This window comes from Carassius auratus, unplaced genomic scaffold (assembly GCF_003368295.1).
Source record: "Carassius auratus strain Wakin unplaced genomic scaffold, ASM336829v1 scaf_tig00017497, whole genome shotgun sequence".
Classification (NCBI taxonomy): Eukaryota; Metazoa; Chordata; class Actinopteri; order Cypriniformes; family Cyprinidae; genus Carassius; species Carassius auratus.
The window spans coordinates 63,986-82,125 of NW_020524790.1; the positions used below are offsets into that span (position 1 = coordinate 63,986).

At 39.9% G+C, this 18,140-nt stretch overlaps 2 long non-coding RNA genes across 2 annotated transcripts; both read left to right on the forward strand.

Moving 5' to 3' along the window:
- The first annotated feature begins 9,375 nt into the window (after positions 1-9,375).
- Positions 9,376-11,443, forward strand: LOC113075693 (uncharacterized). Its single transcript, XR_003281018.1, has 3 exons — positions 9,376-10,009; positions 10,808-10,875; positions 11,021-11,443. It is a non-coding gene; the product is annotated as an uncharacterized LOC113075693 (long non-coding RNA).
- A 244-nt stretch (positions 11,444-11,687) lies between these two features.
- Positions 11,688-12,536, forward strand: LOC113075696 (uncharacterized). The gene is made up of 3 exons (XR_003281019.1): positions 11,688-12,121; positions 12,194-12,298; positions 12,407-12,536. It is a non-coding gene; the product is annotated as an uncharacterized LOC113075696 (long non-coding RNA).
- Positions 12,537-18,140: the final 5,604 nt, after the last annotated feature.

Consider the following 18,140-nt stretch of genomic DNA (forward strand, 5'->3'; position numbering starts at 1 on the left):
CGCTGAAGGTTTACATGGCGGCTATTGCGGCCTACCACGCCCCTTCTCGATGGCCAGTCACGTTTCCTCCGCGGTGTGCTGAGGCTGAGACCTCCAGTACGGTCCAGTATTCCCCTGTGGGACTTGGTTGTGGTGTTAGAGGCAATGTGCAAACCCCCGTTTGAACCTATTCAAGATATCTCAGAAAGACATCTCACACTTAAAACCTCCTTTCTGTTGGCTATCACCTCTCTGCGGAAAGTAGGAGATCTTCAGGCCTTCTCTGTGGCCCCTACTTATCTTGAGTTTGCACCGGGCATGACCAAAGCGTTCATATACCCTTGAGCGGGATATGTTCCTAAGGTTCCCTCTGTTACACCACGACCTGTAGTGCTGCAGGCCTTCTGTCCTTCTCCCTTTCGGGAGCCCAACCAAGCGAAGCTAAATTGTATGTGTCCAGTTCGAGCGCTGGACGCATACGTCTACAGAACTGCCCTGTGGAGAAAAACTGACCATTTGCTTGTATGATACAGTCCCCCCAAGAGGGGTTTTCCTGCTTCTTAGCAGACTATTAGTCATTGGATAGTCGAGGCTATCAAGGCTACCTATGAGTCCTCTGGACATCCCCCGCTGTCGGGAGCCAAGGCTCACTCTACTCACGGTATAGCGGCCTCCAAGGCCTTCCTAGCAGGTGTATCCATGCTGGACATCTGCAATGGTGCGGGGTGGTCCACGCCCTCTACGTTTGTTAAATTCTATGGCCTAGACATGCCAGTCACTCCAGTTGCTTCTGTCCTCCTGTCCTAAGCTGTGCTCTTCGGAGACACACTAGGCAGTGGTTTGGTAGTTTGGCAGCTTTGGTACTCGTTCCCCAAAACGCATTTGATGCAGCTCGAGTTCCTGAAGATGAACGTCTCTAGGTTACGTATGTAACCATAGTTCCTCCAGGGAACGAGACGCTGCGTCTCGGAGCCATACCCCCGGCACCCCTGCCGGCGCTTGCTGGTCCTCCAAGCTGACGCCAGCTGCGTGGCACGTGCTTTTATAGCTTCCTGGTCGCTTACGTCACCCCACCGGTGACGTCACGCTCTTCCATTGGACTGAGTACACACGATATTCAGAGTTGCTGATGCTGGGCGCGTTCCCCAAAGACGCAGTGTCTCGTTCCCTCGAGGAACTAGGGTTACATACGTAACCTAGAGACGATTACTGTCCTAATGGAAGATGCAGCGATGGCCCATTATAAGATTTCTTTCAGAGGCAGTCACGTTTAGATTTTTTTAATCTGTTGGTATTTGATAGAATCCATGAAGCCATGCATCTGTACAAGACATCCAGGACCTCCGGCAGAAAAGCAGGCCCACAACATACCCCAGCAGTATATTTAATTGTGGACATTGAGTACTTTTTATCCCTGTTTGTACTAAGACCATATGGTGGGTTTGCTGCCAAAAAAGCTATTTTCTTAGTTTCATCTGAGAGTAGAAGCCTGTGCCATTTGAAGTTACAGTCGTGTCTGACAACTGAATATGCTGGAGTTTGTCTTTGAATGAGTCAGGAGAATGTTTTGTGAAACCCTCTCGAACAACATGTGGTGATGTAGGTGCTGTTTGCTATTTTTTTTAGGCTTTCTGACCACAAGATTCAACCACTCTCTGCAATTTTCCAGCTGTGGTCCTTGGAGAATCTTTGGCTGCTCAAACTCTCCTCCTCACCGTGCATTAGAATGATATAGACTCACGTCCTCTTCCAGGCAGATCTGTAACATCTTTAGTTGATAGTTGGAACTTCTTAATTATTGCCCTCATGGTGGAAATGGAGATTTTTAATGCTTTAGCTATTTTCTTACAGCCATTTTCTATTTTGTGAAGCTCAACAATCTTGTTCTGCACATCAGAACTATATTCTTTGGTTTTACTTCTTGTGATGGATGATTAAGGGGATTTGGCCTTAAGGATTGTGTTCCTTATATTTATAATCCTGTGGGACAGGAAGTCATGGCTGGATAATTTCATGCTCCTTGTAATCCTGGTGTGCTAAAAATGGAAATATGAATGGAAATATACTTCAGAGATATTTTATTTTAAAGAATTTCTAGGGGTGCCAATAATTGTGGCCAATATGCATTAGAAAAACAGTTATTTCATCATGAGATTTTCTCCCACTTTCAGTTGTTTTACTTCAATGAAAGGATAGCATTTTTGTAATTTTTTTTTTAATGAAAGATGAAAAAGATCAACGATGCAGATGTATTTTTACAGCTGCCTTTGCTCATATTTACCAAGGGTGCCAATATTAGTGAAGGGCACTGTACATGATCGTTTCCTCTGTCAGCTGCAGTGTTCATTTGATTAGACAGCAAAGGAAATGACACCTAATCAACACTAAAACAGTAAATCAGCCGTAAAACGCTCCCGTTATAATCAACAAAAGTGTACGCTTCAAGCAAGTGCGTCTCCATTGTGTGTATCTTGTGGACTGCTTGATTTGTCACATAGAGCCGCTAGCTTTGTGGATGGTGTGTTTAGACCTGCTCACACATACAGGCTTTAAATCACAGGAGGTTGGAGAGTCTCTGAGCTGTTGGTTTCTTCTAGCTGTTTCAGTGCAGTGGTAATCAAATGCACCAGTTGGAAGAAAACAATATTATTAATAACTAGACCAAGAACTTAAACAAGAGCAAATACAACACAACAAAGTGCGGCCTCTCATAATTATACCTTGGCACATTATAATACACTTAACATGTGCTAATGCATTAAAACAGTGACGAAATAGGTTTTTCTGCTTGTAATAAATATTATCTACTGAAAAAAAAAATGTATAATGTAATCCATGGAGAACAACTAGCAATGGCAGCTTTCTGTCACTTATATTGTAGTAACAAGATATTATGTCACAAAAAAATATATATATATTTTTCAAGTAATAAGGACACATTGTAAAACAGATATTATGTTGTTATAAATGTTGTGTTTTAAAAAAAAAACATTTTTCATTAATGTTGCTAAAAATATGTTGTTATCCCCCCCCCCCCCCCCCTTTTCTTCCCAGTAAAGGTGCAGTCACTGGAAAGTGCAGACAACTGTTTTGATTGTAATGAGAGTGTCATAGTTAGCAACGTCACATTGTATGTAGTACAGTAGATGGGGTTGGGTGTGTGTATCCTTCAGACATAGCATTATGAACAGTGTGACGCATACCCTTTAGAGGATAGTACTTCAAGAGCGGTAGTAAATTGGAGATTGTGGATATCCAGAAGTGTTTTGAGAGAGCTGGGGAGAAACGACAGCGATGAGCGTGGCTTGTCGCTCTCTGTGATGAAATGGATGAATGAGATTAATGGCTGCTGATTTGTGGCCTGGAACATCAGCAGCATCTCTTGATGAACTGAAACCCTGCACTCGTTTAACCCTCCCCTCCCCTTTCTCTCTCTGCTGGATATGTAGCGTCTGGGACAGTACCATTCCAACAGACAGGGTCCATTACAAAAACATCCCCTTGGAGTCTGTGGAAAGGTCTGAGCTGACACACACACACACACACACACACACACACACACACACACAACACGTATTATTATGCAGCAGGCATTACTGTAGGTAGACCTCTCTCAGACTCAGACACACACACACGCACACACTGATGCTGGTGACAGTTTGTCTGCTCAATACTGTCTGCGTCCTCCAGTTATTCTCCACTTATTGGCTGTTTGCTCTCCATGAGGTGGATCTGATATCTTTATATAGCCTAACTGTAAACCTGAAATGTCCCACAGCCTCAGAGATTACACAGAAACCCACACTCATAGACTTAACCTTTATACACATATTAAAACAAATGAATCACACAGATGAATTACTTTTATTATGTGAAAGCTGCTGTGCTAGATTTGTAATTCAGCTGCTTGCACACACATTCTTCCTTTCTGAATTAAAAAAAAAAAAACTGTTTAGTCTAACAAAGTGTTTCATGTTTAAAATCGACCTGAAATGGCATACATAACCCATTTTACTTATGTAATGTAACATACACTATCGCTCAGAAGTTTGCAGTCCATAATAAACCTATCCACTAAAATTAGATTTATTATGAAACAGTATTACAAATTAAAAATGTGTTTTCTGTTTGAATTTTCTATTTGTATTTTATTCTTGTAATGATGAGGTGAATTCTAATCAGTCTTGCTGATTAAAATATATATTAATATATAAGTAATTCATCTGTGTGATTCATTTATTATATATATATATATATATATATATATATATATATATATATATATATATATATATATATATATATATATATATATATATATATATATATATATATATTCATATATAATTAATTTATTATTATAAAATTCTACAGTACAGGACTGAATAACAATTTAAGTCAAATATATTTTTAATTTGTTAAATTGTTACGGGGAGGAGGAAGTTTTTTTTTTTTTTTTTTTTTTATGTGCATGAGAAATTACTATTAAAAAGTAACTTTTAATCTTAAACTTAATTTTAAGGCCAAAATAAAATGCCTGTGAAGTATTTTCAGGTCTCTCCTATTCTTTCAGTAGTCACTGTTACAGCTCCCTCAGGTAGACCTGTGGGGAGTAATGAAACATTGCTTGGGTGTTTAAATGGGTTAGTGGATTGCTGAAGAATCTTACGTGCTAGAATGTGTGTGGGTGAAATTAAATTCAATGGTCTATTAATTAAAGGACACTTTAGAAGATGAGATGAGACAGACCTCCTTTAAGCACTAGACCACTGGATGAAAAAGAAAACGACATAGAAAACCAAAAAGAACAAATGAAAGAACCACAATCACACTCTCAGTAGATAGACTCTCTTAGCAGTCTTACTCATTCCTTTGACTCAAAATAATCAGAAGAAAAAAAAAAAAAAAATTTTCACTGAAAATCCACAAAAAATTATAATACATACTGTATGTTTTTCATTATAGTTGCATGAAATAAAAAAAAAATAAAGAACTATACCTTTTCTTTTAAGATTAAAACATCCAATTTATTTAAATTATTTATTTATATTTAAATATTATTATTATTAATTCTTTTTCATAATTTGACCTATACTTATACATTCAAAGTTACTGTAGTGTGATCATCTTCCAGTGGTGACCTTTCCTCCAGTGACCCCTCGTCCGCAAAATGTGTGTTTATGTTGACTATCCTCACTTGTGTTTAGAGCACCTGTGTGTTCGCTTTGTGAAACACTTTGCTGTGTTTCAATGTTTACCCAACACAAAAGCCGGAACGGTGGCTGAATGATGGTGGGACAAAATAAGTGCAATTACAAACATAGGGCAGGCTCTTAAAATACACTTGGGCATATGATACAAGCATGCAAAGATAATACGTTAGACTGAATACAACACTTACATTTTAGGAGGCCTGAAGTGGATTTAAAGCAGTTTTAACCCTGTGCGTCACAACTGTAAGATCACATCAATTCTGTCTAGATTCTGTTTGATGATTAAATCATTGGGGCCTTTAATTTTTCCATTTTTCCCACATATATATATTATATCGGTATGATGTGAAGACTGACTAAGTGTTGACTATTAAATCAATTTCTAGGCCACATAAAGAACATGTACATGCTGTGTTAATGCACAGTCAATACTGATCTGTCAAGACCTTAGGTTAACATCAACACGCTGTCGCAATACAGATGGATGTCAGATGAATTCATAGTTTGTTTTTGTTTTCCTCCACAATTTAAACGAGTTTGTCACAATGCAAAATGAAGGGTGAATTAATGTACACTGTTCGTTTAATACATTTGCATACTCTTAGTGTTATATATGAGATTGCTAATGAAGAATCGTTACATCTGTGACTAAAAGAAAAAGAATAGAGTTATTCATATGCTTGAGATATTGTGGAATGTCTTACAATTATTCAAATAATTATTCTGTTGTTCACCATTTGCTTAAGTTACTCTGCTTGTTTTTACTCTACTGTACTCTAGTACACTTTGATATTTGAAAATAAAAATTTTCAGCAAAAATTTGCGATTAAATTTATGTGTGCATATTATTACCTACCTGTATTGTACATAACCTAGGGTTAAAACATTCCCGGGGTTCTCTTTTGTATTTATTTGTTATATTTACATAAACAGTGTTGCTCCTATCAATAAATAAATAAATAAATAGGTAATTGCAACTCTACATATAACAATTCTGACTTTTTTGGGGAATTCTAAGGTTACTTCTCGCAATTCTCATAAATTTTTTTCTCGTAAATCTTACAATTCTGACTTTATATTTCACATTTCTGAGGTGCGAGTAAAATTAGTATTCTTTAAAATAAGAATTTTTAGATGTAAACAAAGAATGGTGAGGGGAAAAAAAGTCAGAAGTGTGATAAAACGTCACAGTTACTTTTTAAAATGTTTTTAAACAGTGGTGCAAACAAGCTTCCATATGTTCCAGTAATGTTCAATAAACAGAAATATATTTTTGAACTGTCATACTAAGTTAGTGTTTCTGCTCAGAAACTCTTTGGTCTCAATGATGCATGGAGATCTTACTAGTCTGCATCCGTCTTCTGATTGTTTACATTTATTTTCAAACACAGTCTCCATCTTTGACGCAACTTGGATACAGTGTGCGTTAGCGCTGGCGACATCAAGGTGCTCTAAAAAAAGGACTTTTGTGCTGCATCACAAGAACACTCTGAGGCCCACGTATTCATGCCAGGATCTGATTCTTGTGTGCAGAACGACCTTGAGTCAGAGTGGAACAGGACTCAAAAGAGCTGGAAACCGCAGAGATTTTTATCTGAAATATGTGTGTGTGTGTGTGTGTGTGTGCAGCTCAAGCAGGGCTAACTCTAATAGCAATGGAAGAATAGAGCAGGTCTGTGTGGGCAGGGCATGGCAGAACAGAGCAGATCCCTTTACCAGGGCCAGTTGGCTCAAACCTGTGAACATTGTCCTGCTAGAACACCGAGTTCCTTTATAACATGCAGAAAGATTACCTAACTCTCTACTTGAGACAGATAACTGTTTACATGCACAGATGTGAGAAAAACCTATATATATATGACTGTGGATTCTGAATATAATGTTTATGGGTACCTTTCGATTTCTGTTTATGTGTGCATTACATGTATCTTAAACAATCTCTGTGAAGAGCAGGATTTTGAATGAACGCTACCATCGCTGTTCACACAGGGAAAGTGGTGAAAAGGCTAGTGTTTTAAAAGAAAATCTGCTTTTGAATAGAACTAAAGTGTGTGGTGATCACCGGTACATTTTTACAAATATGATCTTGCATAAGTAATGGCAAGATGCTGAATAATAATAGTAATACTAATAATAACAACAAGGATAACAATAATAACGAGACACTAAAAATGCATGTGTACATTGGCCAACAATAATTGGTGTAGTGCAATAAAATGCCCTGTGTAAATATTTGATATTTTAATGTTATTTATATACAGTACTACCGTAAAATTCATTCATATTTTAATCATCTGCTTTTATTTGTGTATTTTTTAGTTTATATATATATATATATATATATATATATATATATATATATATATATATATATATATATATATATATAATTATTATTATTTTTATGTATTTTTTCTGTTTAGCTTTATTTTATCATCATTTCAGTATTAGTTTTAGTAATCAACTTAAAGTTTTTCATGTAATGTTTCTATTTTATTTCAGTTTTATTTAAATCAACAAAACTTTTTTTTATATATTATTATTATTTTATGTTTTATTTTAATTCCCCCTACAGAAATGAATTTGTTAACTGTTATTAACTGTTATTCTAGCAGGTATCCCAAGAAATCTTTCATCTGTTGTTGTTTAAGGTGTTTAAGGTGTAATTTTTATCATTGTGCAGAGCATGCAAGTCACAAGAAGAGGACACTTGTCGGTCATCCACTGTCACTCTACACACAAATTTCACACAGACTTTCATGATCCCACTTGACAAGGTAAAAATCATTTCTTTCCCTGTGTCTGTTGGGGTTTACGGCCCTCGAGTTGACGTGGGGTGGGCTTGTCTAGTTACACTGGATCACTGTGATGAATTGTACTGGGCCTTAACATAACACCCAGTGCTCATCTGACAGGGGTCAAACTCCGGCCTCATGCTTATTAGATCATGGCAATAAGGCTTATATTTAGCACAATGTGCTCAGGACTAATTGGAACTCTTATTAAAAAAAAATAATTGATTCCCCTCCCTCGAGATAGACAACCAATGAAGAAAGAGAGTGTGGTGTCCAGCCGGGAGAGAAGAGGAGAATGAAAGAGGCTCTCTGGAGAAAGCTGTCACTCATACACACATGTACTCCTAAACATACATATATACTTTAAAATTCATGAACACACAAGTCATCATCATCTCATCAGTGATTAAATCAATTACTACTCGATCTGCTTGATTTTCATTACAAGTCAGATGAATTGTTGAGAAAGTGTTCTTAGGTTTTTTTTGAGGTCATATGTAGCACATGAGTTTGACGTTGCCCTGTTGGCCTGTATTTATCTCCATCACCTTTTCCTCCTCCACCCGCTGTTCTCTACTTGTTGTGCTCTCGAGGATCTGGGTCATGTCTGCAGAGAACACTGTGTATCTCAAACACTTCTCAAGTTAATTAGGGGCAATCACTGAACACCTACACAGGATCAACGAGCGCGACTTGAAACGGAACACAGACGAGACAGAGTGAGACTTAACAGCTTATACAGAGTTAAATACCTCAGTGCTGGCTGAAGACAACCTGCTTTTCACCTTTTCTAAAGATAGGTGATTCGTTTCAATAGACTGTATTATTTTTATTGTAATAAAATTGAAGGACATATACATTCATAGCAAATGAATGATGAGCATGAATGACTAACAGTTGCTTCACATTATATGACGCATCACAGATTAATAAACCTGATTGGCTGTATCTGAAATGTAGGCGGACATACGGTTGGATAGATATATAGATAGATAGATAGATAGATAGATAGATAGATAGATAGATAGATAGATAGATAGATAGATAGATAGATAGATAGATAGATTACAAGGAGAGGGTGACTTATGAGGACATAACTCATGTCCCCATTTTTTAAAACGCTTATGAATCATACAGAATGAGTTTTTTTTTGAGAAAGTAAAAATGCACAGTTTCCTGTGAGGGTTAGGGTTAGGTGTAGGGTTGGTGAAGGGCGATAGAATATACAGTTTGTACAGTATAAAAACCTGTAACGGTGGCACGCCCCAGTGACCTTTTGGAAACAGTATCTATTTCATAGTTCGGGCGCCAGACAGGATTTTGGCCTGTCGCCAATTAAATATCCAAATCCCGTGATAACCCAGGGAGATTTTTTTTAAAATACCACAGTTACTCAAACTACATGGGTTGCTTGTACAGTAGTTAATAGAAGACAAACAACAACAACTTGCAGTTCAAAAGAATTCATTGTTATATATTTGTCCCTTCTTTATACACAATTCTGGACACAAATCAAAAACCCCATATAATCAGGAGGAAAGGAACAAAAACAAAAACGAACAATAATAAACAAAAAAAAAAAAATAATAATAATGATAATGTATAGAAAAACAACAATTGTAAACGACAAGGTTTTTCATACAGGCATAATTAAATGAACTTAGACATCCCAGTAAACAAGATCAGCAGATCGAGGCTTTCTCCTCCAAACAAAAACACTCATCAGCGGTCCAGCGAGAAAAAAAAACAAAAACAAAAAAACACAGGATTAGTATATATTTTTTTCTCTTGAACCACCAAAGTCATAGATATACTGAAAGGGAAATTAAATGAAAGTCAGTAATATAAATACATCGGTCACTCAAAGCGACCCGCGAATGGGTGGAGGAAGTGCGTGCGATGAAGTGCGTTAGTGTGTGTGTGCGTGTGTGTGCAATATCGCTGACCATGTCTGGCAGGGAAAAGATCCTTGGGAGGCAGCGTTTTCTCCGGATTAGCAAAACCCAACGGAATGGCGATCTTGTGAGTTCCTTCAGCAGTTCGTTACACTCTTTGCAGCCTGGTGAATCTTTATTTCCGCACTCTCACTGACCCAATACAGCGTGCGTCTCACTCCCGCCGATCAACTCCTTTGTTTGGTTTGCTCCCCTGCCACTTGGCGTTCGCGTTTACCATTTCCCCCCCTTTTTCCAAGCGATTTTTCCTTTTTATAATTTTGCCTTAATTGTTCCACATCCCGATATGGGCACGGAAGGGGCGGATTTTCTTTACATCGCCACACTCCCCCCCGCTGGGACAAACAACCCATGGTTGGCAAAACAACTAATATTTGGGTTTCTCTTAGAAGCCCAAAAACTCCTCATCTTCATCAGAGGACTGTTCGAAAATCTTAACGAGTTTTCTTTTTTCAATTAGCTCTAACTCTTCCATAGTTGGGTAGCACGGTTTCAAATTACAAACGTGCGCTGTTCTGACATCCTCTCCAGTTGTTTCCAGCGCGATCTGGTAATTCAGCGGTCCCAATTTTCTCAGCACTCGGTAAGGACCTTTCCACTTGGGGGCTAGTTTTGCACTGAAATGTTGTTGTGCCTTGGACTGTGGAAAATTCCGTAACCAGATCCTGTCCTTTTCTTTAAAGAACACGTCTCGTCTGTTTTTGTTGGAACTTCTCAGCTGTCGTTTTTTGGCTTTTTTACAGCATTCTTCAGCTTGTGATTTTAACTGGGCTAGTTGATTTACCACATCATAGGATGGATTTGATGGTGAGAGATTTATACCCTGAAGTATCTTGTCCATGGGGCCTTGTAATTTTCTTCCTAGCTGGAGCTCCGCAGGGGACATGCCAGTGCTTTCTTGAACGGCTGAGTTAAGAGCAAAACGAAGCTCAGGTAAATACTGATCCCATTTTTTATGGTTTTCATCCACATAGGAGGCAATCATGCATTTCAAAGTGCGGTTAACTCTCTCCGTCATATTGGTTTGTGGGTGATAGGCAGTTGTTAATTTGGGGGTAACACTCCATTTCTCACACAGTTCTTTGAATATGGAAGAGACAAACTGAGTTCCCCGGTCAGACAAGATGAAGTCCGGTACTCCATATCGGGTGAGGATTTCCGTTCGGAGAATCGTTGCTATGGTGCTCGCAATTGCAGTGCGCATTGGAAAGAGCTCAACCCATCGAGAGAAATAATCCACAAAAACTAGAAGGTATTCATGTCTGCGAGTACTACTTGGCAAAGGTCCCATTATGTCCACTCCTACCATCTTGTTGGGTTGCGACACTGTAATTGGTTGTAGTTTGCCAGCTGGTTTCTGATTTTCATATTTAAGCTTTTGACATTTTTCACAACACTTGACATGGTGTTTTACATCGGTCCACATTCCAGGCCAAAAAACAACATGATGCAATCGTTTGTAGGTCTTGAATATGCCACCATGACCGCTTAGAGGATTGGAGTGGTAGTATTGAAAGACAGATGGAATGAGACTGCGAGGGAGGTACACCCTGTAGTGGACTTGGTCCTTTGTTAGGTAAGTCTTGTGATAAAGTTTGTCTTCGACTACCTCATACTTGTCTTTCCATGTGCTGTTGTCTTGTGCCAAGGCTTTGAGCAATTTTACGATTTCAGAATCCTTGTGTTGCTCTTCCCAGATGGTTGCAGCAGTGACTGGCAATTCATCAGTGTCTGTCTGGCTGGAGTATAGGTTACATCCTGATATGCTGGGAACTCTAGAAAGAGCATCAGGTGCCACATTAAGTTTTCCTTTCCTGTATTCAATGATGAAATCAAACTTTTGCAACCTTAAGGCCCATCTGACGAGGCGACTGGTGGACTTTGGGGAGCTCATAACCCACTGGAGAGCCATGTGGTCTGTAACTACGGTGAACATGCGATACTCCAAGTAATGCTGCCACTTTTCAAGTGCCCATATGACTGCAAGACACTCTTTCTCTGTTGCGGTGTAATTTCTTTCAGCCTTATTCAGTGCTCTGCTTGCATAAGCAATAACTACTTCCATTCCCTGGTCCTTCCTTTGTGTTAGCACAGCTCCAAGACCTGTGTCGCTGGCATCAGTGTGCACCATGAAGGGTAACTGGAGGTTTGGATGGCTCAGGATGGGAGGTGAAGTAAGGTGGGTTTTTAATTGTTCAAAGGCTTCTTGACATTGTGGTGTCCAGTGAAATGAGTTCCCTTTTTTCTTTAGCGCATTTATGGGTTCAGCAATTTGAGAAAAATTAGGAACAAAGCGGTGGTACCAACCGGCTAGTCCCAGGAAGCGCTGGACCTCTTTGATGTCTCGTGGCACAGGGTAAGATTTGATGGCCTCAACTTTGCTTGCGTCTGCAGTAATACCATTTATGCTCACAACATGACCCAAGAATGTAATCTCCTTAAGGCAAAACTTGCTCTTTTTCAGGTTGATAGTCAGTCCAGCCTCCTGAAGCTTAAGAAGGACTGATTGGAGATCGTTGAAGTGCTGAGCCACTGATGGTGAATAGATGATAATATCGTCAATGTAGACAAAGCATATTTTTCCTCTCAATTTTCCTAGTACAGTCTCCATTAGCCTCTGGAATGTGGCGGGGGCATTTTTCAGACCAAAAGGCATTACATTAAAGTGGTACAGTCCTGAAGGTGTAATAAATGCAGTTTTATGCTTACTTTGGGCTTCCATGGCCACCTGCCAGTAGCCACTATTTAGGTCGATGGTTGTGAAGATTGCTGAACCGGAGAGTGATTCGAGTATCTCAGTTATATTTGGAATTGGGTAAGCATCGTTCTCAGTTACTGCATTTAGTTTTCGGTAATCAACACAAAATCTAAGGCTGCCATCTTTTTTGGGGACCAACACGACAGGCGATGCCCAGCCAGAGTGTGATGGTTCCACAATTCCTGCTTTCACCATTTCTTCAAGCTGCTCTTTTATAACGAACTGCTTGGCAGGTGACATGCGGTAAGGACGCTGTTTGATAGGGACCTGATGGTTAGTATAAATACAGTGTTTCAGAACATCAGTACGTCCAGGTTGTACAACACACACTTGGGTATTGGTCTCTAAGATGGTCTTTAATTTTTGTTTGTCAAGGGGAGATAGATGTGCTTCACTTACTGCTGTGTCGATTAGCGTTTGTACATTTGCTTCAACAGATGCTGCTATGAATGCAGGTTGGGGTGGAGGAATAGAACTTAATAGTGAGAGGGATGGGTTAAGTGTCCTCGGAGGCTGCTCTGGTTGCTGGCCTGAAGGGCTAGGTATGCAGTAAGGAACTTCAGGTACACTGGCATTACCAGGTTGAAAAGGATACTCCTCTTGTGGAGTAATCTTGAATGAATATTTTCTATCAATGACATTTATTTGTAAGCCACTGAAGTAAATGAAATCCAACCCGAGAATCACAGCGTATGCAAGTGCTTGGGGGGACAGGATAGCAACAGGTAGAGTAAAAGTTTGGTCATGCATATTGATTTGCAATTGAACCCATCCTAATGGGACTTCTGCTTCACCATTTGCTAGGTACAGTGGACCAAGTGACCAAGGCTTGAGTTCTCCTGGCAAGAAGAGCTTTCTCCACAGGCTTTCGTGGATCATGGTATAGCTTGCACCTGTATCTAGAATGGCCTTTCCATACCAGCTGCCAATACTAACTGGAACGATAAGCTGTTGAGGAATGATAGCAGGAGGGACAGGGGCTGGTTTAGAGGGTGTTTTCCGTAAATTCTTAGAATTTGATGTTTGGTTTGTTGTGGCCGTGATAAAATTGTTTGTGGCTTGACCTCCAGGTTTATGAGGCTGAAACGGGCGTGGATTGGACTGGTGTTGTTTTGCGGATTGGTTTGTGGTTAGGGAGGCATAATTTGGACAGTAACCAGGTGAGTGGTTTCCTTTACATCTCCAGCATTGAACTTGTGGTTTTTCAGGTTGCTTGTTACTGGTGGTTTTTTGTGACACTTCAGATTGTAGTTTTCGGCCCATGCACATTTCATATTGCAACTGCAGCTCATGGTCTTTCTCCAGTTGGTGTCCTAGCTTTACCAGCTCTTCCACAGTGCTTACACGTCCGCGTAACTGACTGGCTAGGTAAGGCTTTATGTTTTTAAGAATCATTTTAACTATTTCTACTTCGGTCAAAGTGGGCTTCCATCTTTTGCAGAGTGCTCTATATGTGAAAGCAAAGTCTCTTATGGTTTCTTTTCCTCCTTGCAATCTAGTACTTACTCTCTCAGCCAGCTCGTCTTCATAATCTTCAGAAAGAAAAGCGGACAAAAAAAAAGTCTCAAACTCACTCCATGTCGTTACTGAAGAGCGAGCAACCTCCCACCAGTCACGTGCTGTGCCATGAAGTACACTTCGGAAGGTTGCCAACAAGTCACTTTCTGCAAGAGGATGCAATGCTAAAAAGTCCTGACATCGTGTTAGATACAGCAGAGGATCGGCGTCATCAGATGGTCTTCCAAAAGTGGGAAAGGTCAATTTTAAATGGTCACTTTTTCCAGCAGGAATAGGATGACATTCTGGGACCTTTTCTAGCGGTGACGGGGGTGCGGTAAGTGTGAAACGGGAGGTTGGTTGTAACCCTTTACCTTGGTGATCAGCCATGTCTTCATCTTTCTCCCTGTCTGTTTGAAGTTCTTTTAGTTGAGTGCTTAGCTTGTCAACCTGAGTGATCCAACGATTACACTCAGTGGAGAGCTGCTCATGCTCCTTTTGAAGGTTCTTTTGTGTAGCTCTGATGTCTCTCTGAAGTTCAACCTGAAGTTGCTCCACCATGAAACGGACTTCAGCAATCAAGGTAGACTCCATTTTCTGTAGCTCGTGTGACATCATCACTTTCATGGCCTTGACTAATTGATCTGAATCTGTGGAATCCACTTTTGTTGCAGTTAACGTTGTGAGAATTTGTTGTTTGCTGGCATCGATTTTGGAAGTCAGGTCTACAAGTTGCTTTTCATGATGGGATGTAGCCATTTTTTGCTCCTGGGTGAGTTCAATCACAGCTTTTTCCTGCTGTTTCATAAAGTCAAACAGATTTTCCCAGTTACCTTGCACTTGCGCAGTCAAATGGTGAAGTTCTTTTCCAGGAGTTGGGAGGTAACCAGGCAGGCGATGCTGTGATACGGAGGAAGATGGGGTAGTTTCAGTGAATGTGGATGTGCAAAGTTGCATAGGTTCTGGCTGAAATGAAATCGCTCCACCTGGAGGGGCAGAAGCAAAGTGCACCTGAGACCTGGGATGAGGACTGCTGAACGGAGTTGGTGTGGAGTGAAAGGTGGGAAACTGAGGTGGAGGAACGGGCCTGGGTTGCACCGTTGTCCAGACTGGAGTTGCTATGTCTGGGGGTGGTTCAATTTCCACAGTAGTCGATGGTGAAGGAGGGCTAGTGGCCATGGCTTTATGGTGTTGTGTATATAATTAGTAAATTAAATGAGTAACTTGGAATTACTGTGGCCTTTTTGTTTCTTTTTGTTGGGGGTTAAAATAAAAATAAGAAAAAAAAAAAAGTACAAAAGGGACCGAGTACAATTTCCAGTCACAGTTTAACACTTTCCACAATTTTTTTTTTTTCAAAACACACACAATGATCAGAGTACTCCCTGATCAGAAACACCCACAATTTTCAAGATTAAAGTTTAAACGAGAAATGTTCTAATGCATGTGACACATTTTCAAGTTCCAGGGAAATATTCAGGTTCAGATCAATGTAAATGCTTGAGTTCAAGTCGTTCAAGTCCCTGTTCGGGCGCCACTTCTGTAACGGTGGCACGCCCCAGTGACCTTTTGGAAACAGTATCTATTTCATAGTTCGGGCGCCAGACAGGATTTTGGCCTGTCACCAATTAAATATCCAAATCCAGGGAGATTTTTTTAAAATACCACAGTTACTCAAACTACATGGGTTGCTTGTACAGTAGTTAATAGAAGACAAACAACAACAACTTGCAGTTCAAAAGAATTCATTGTTATATATTTGTCCCTTCTTTATACACAATTCTGGACACAAATCAAAAACCCCATATAATCAGGAGGAAAGGAACAAAAACAAAAACGAACAATAATAAACAAAAAAAAAAAAAAAATAATAATGATAATGTATAGAAAAACAACAATTGTAAACGACAAGGTTTTTCATACAGGCATAATTAAATGAACTTAGACATCCCAGTAAACAAGATCAGCAGATCGAGGCTTTCTCCTCCAAACAAAAACACTCATCAGCGGTCCAGCGAGAAAAAAAAACAAAAACAAAAAAACACAGGATTAGTATATATTTTTTTCTCTTGAACCACCAAAGTCATAGATATACTGAAAGGGAAATTAAATGAAAGTCAGTAATATAAATACATCGGTCACTCAAAGCGACCCGCGAATGGGTGGAGGAAGTGCGTGCGATGAAGTGCGTTAGTGTGTGTGTGCGTGTGTGTGCAATATCGCTGACCATGTCTGGCAGGGAAAAGATCCTTGGGAGGCAGCGTTTTCTCCGGATTAGCAAAACCCAACGGAATGGCGATCTTGTGAGTTCCTTCAGCAGTTCGTTACACTCTTTGCAGCCTGGTGAATCTTTATTTCCGCACTCTCACTGACCCAATACAGCGTGCGTCTCACTCCCGCCGATCAACTCCTTTGTTTGGTTTGCTCCCCTGCCACTTGGCGTTCGCGTTTACCATTTCCCCCCCTTTTTCCAAGCGATTTTTCCTTTTTATAATTTTGCCTTAATTGTTCCACATCCCGATATGGGCACGGAAGGGGCGGATTTTCTTTACATCGCCACAAACCATTACGCCTATGGGATGTCCCCACTTTTCACAAAAACAAACATGTGTGTGTGTGTGTGTGTGTGCGCGCGTGTGCATGCATCTCAGTCTTCAGTCAACAATATTTCAGAGAACAGAAAGTACAGATCTGGGGACAAACCTCATAAATACCTTGAGTCATGGCAGTGAGATAAACACCACAAGTTCCTGACACCAGTGGTTGAGTCTGTCTGGACAGATCAGTGCCTTATGACATCATACTTACACATGCCAACTAAAGAAATAGAAAGAGGAAAATAACAAACAAGCAAACAGACATTTAATCAGTTAGAAGAAGCACTAAGAAAGAACACTTGCAGTTTGTTTGAGGGGGATGAAACAATCTCTGCATTTATTCCTCCCTCCACTACTAAAACCCCCTGGTGTGAGCAGAAAGCCTGTTATTGTGTTGATTTTGTCCAGGCGTATGACTGTGGTTTTGCGCAGTCGTGTGTTTCTGGTACATGGGTCCTCAGGGGCAGCGGTGAGCTACACTCTGTTCTCAGTCACAAGCTGTGCCAGTGGCTGGCAGCAGTTTTGCCATGCACTTTGCAAAGGAACAGAACATAACGAAACTCAAATATAATTTCTGTCCAATTTATTCCCCTCTGCTGGTATCCCAAGTTCCCTTCAATGTCAACAACTAAAGTTAAGCTCCTGCTGTAGGAAGCTTAGGGATGCCTGGAAGAAACAGAGAGAGACAGGAGCCTTCTCAAGCTATAAAGTTGATCTTTTTACCAAATAATCCAAATGATGCACAGCTGTGTTTGAGTCCTGTGAACTGTGGAGTCCAACCGTTTTCTCTCGAGTTTATTTTCCTCAAAAACAAAACTGCATGGTTGAGCTTGCCCCTCGATGACCAGTCTGTGGTTTACAGGTCAGCCAAATAATGATAGATCTCCGACACAACACACTCCCTGATCACACACCCCTGTAATCATGATGACACATGCAGCTCTGCAGGTGTTTACTAGTGATAGAGTGCCACTGTAGCTCCTCCTAAAAGATTCAATTGCTCTATCTTTCTGGTTTTCTGGTGGTCAGGTGATTTTTGAAGTGACCTAGGGGTCAGCTTGACCGACTGGGTCAGAATAACCTCTCACTCAATAGCTTCAACATTTACAAATGTCATAGCATGAGACTGACACCGTACAGACCAATTTCAGCACACACAGCTGATGGTTCTTATTGGATTGAAAGAGTTTACCAGAAAATATACAATTTTATTTTAATTTATTCATTCAAGCTGTTCTAAACATGTATATCTTTCAGAACATAAAAGGAGATGTTTAGCAGAATGTCTGAGATGACAAGGCATAATTCACATAAAATCTCATGTTTCAATTCCTCATATTCTCATA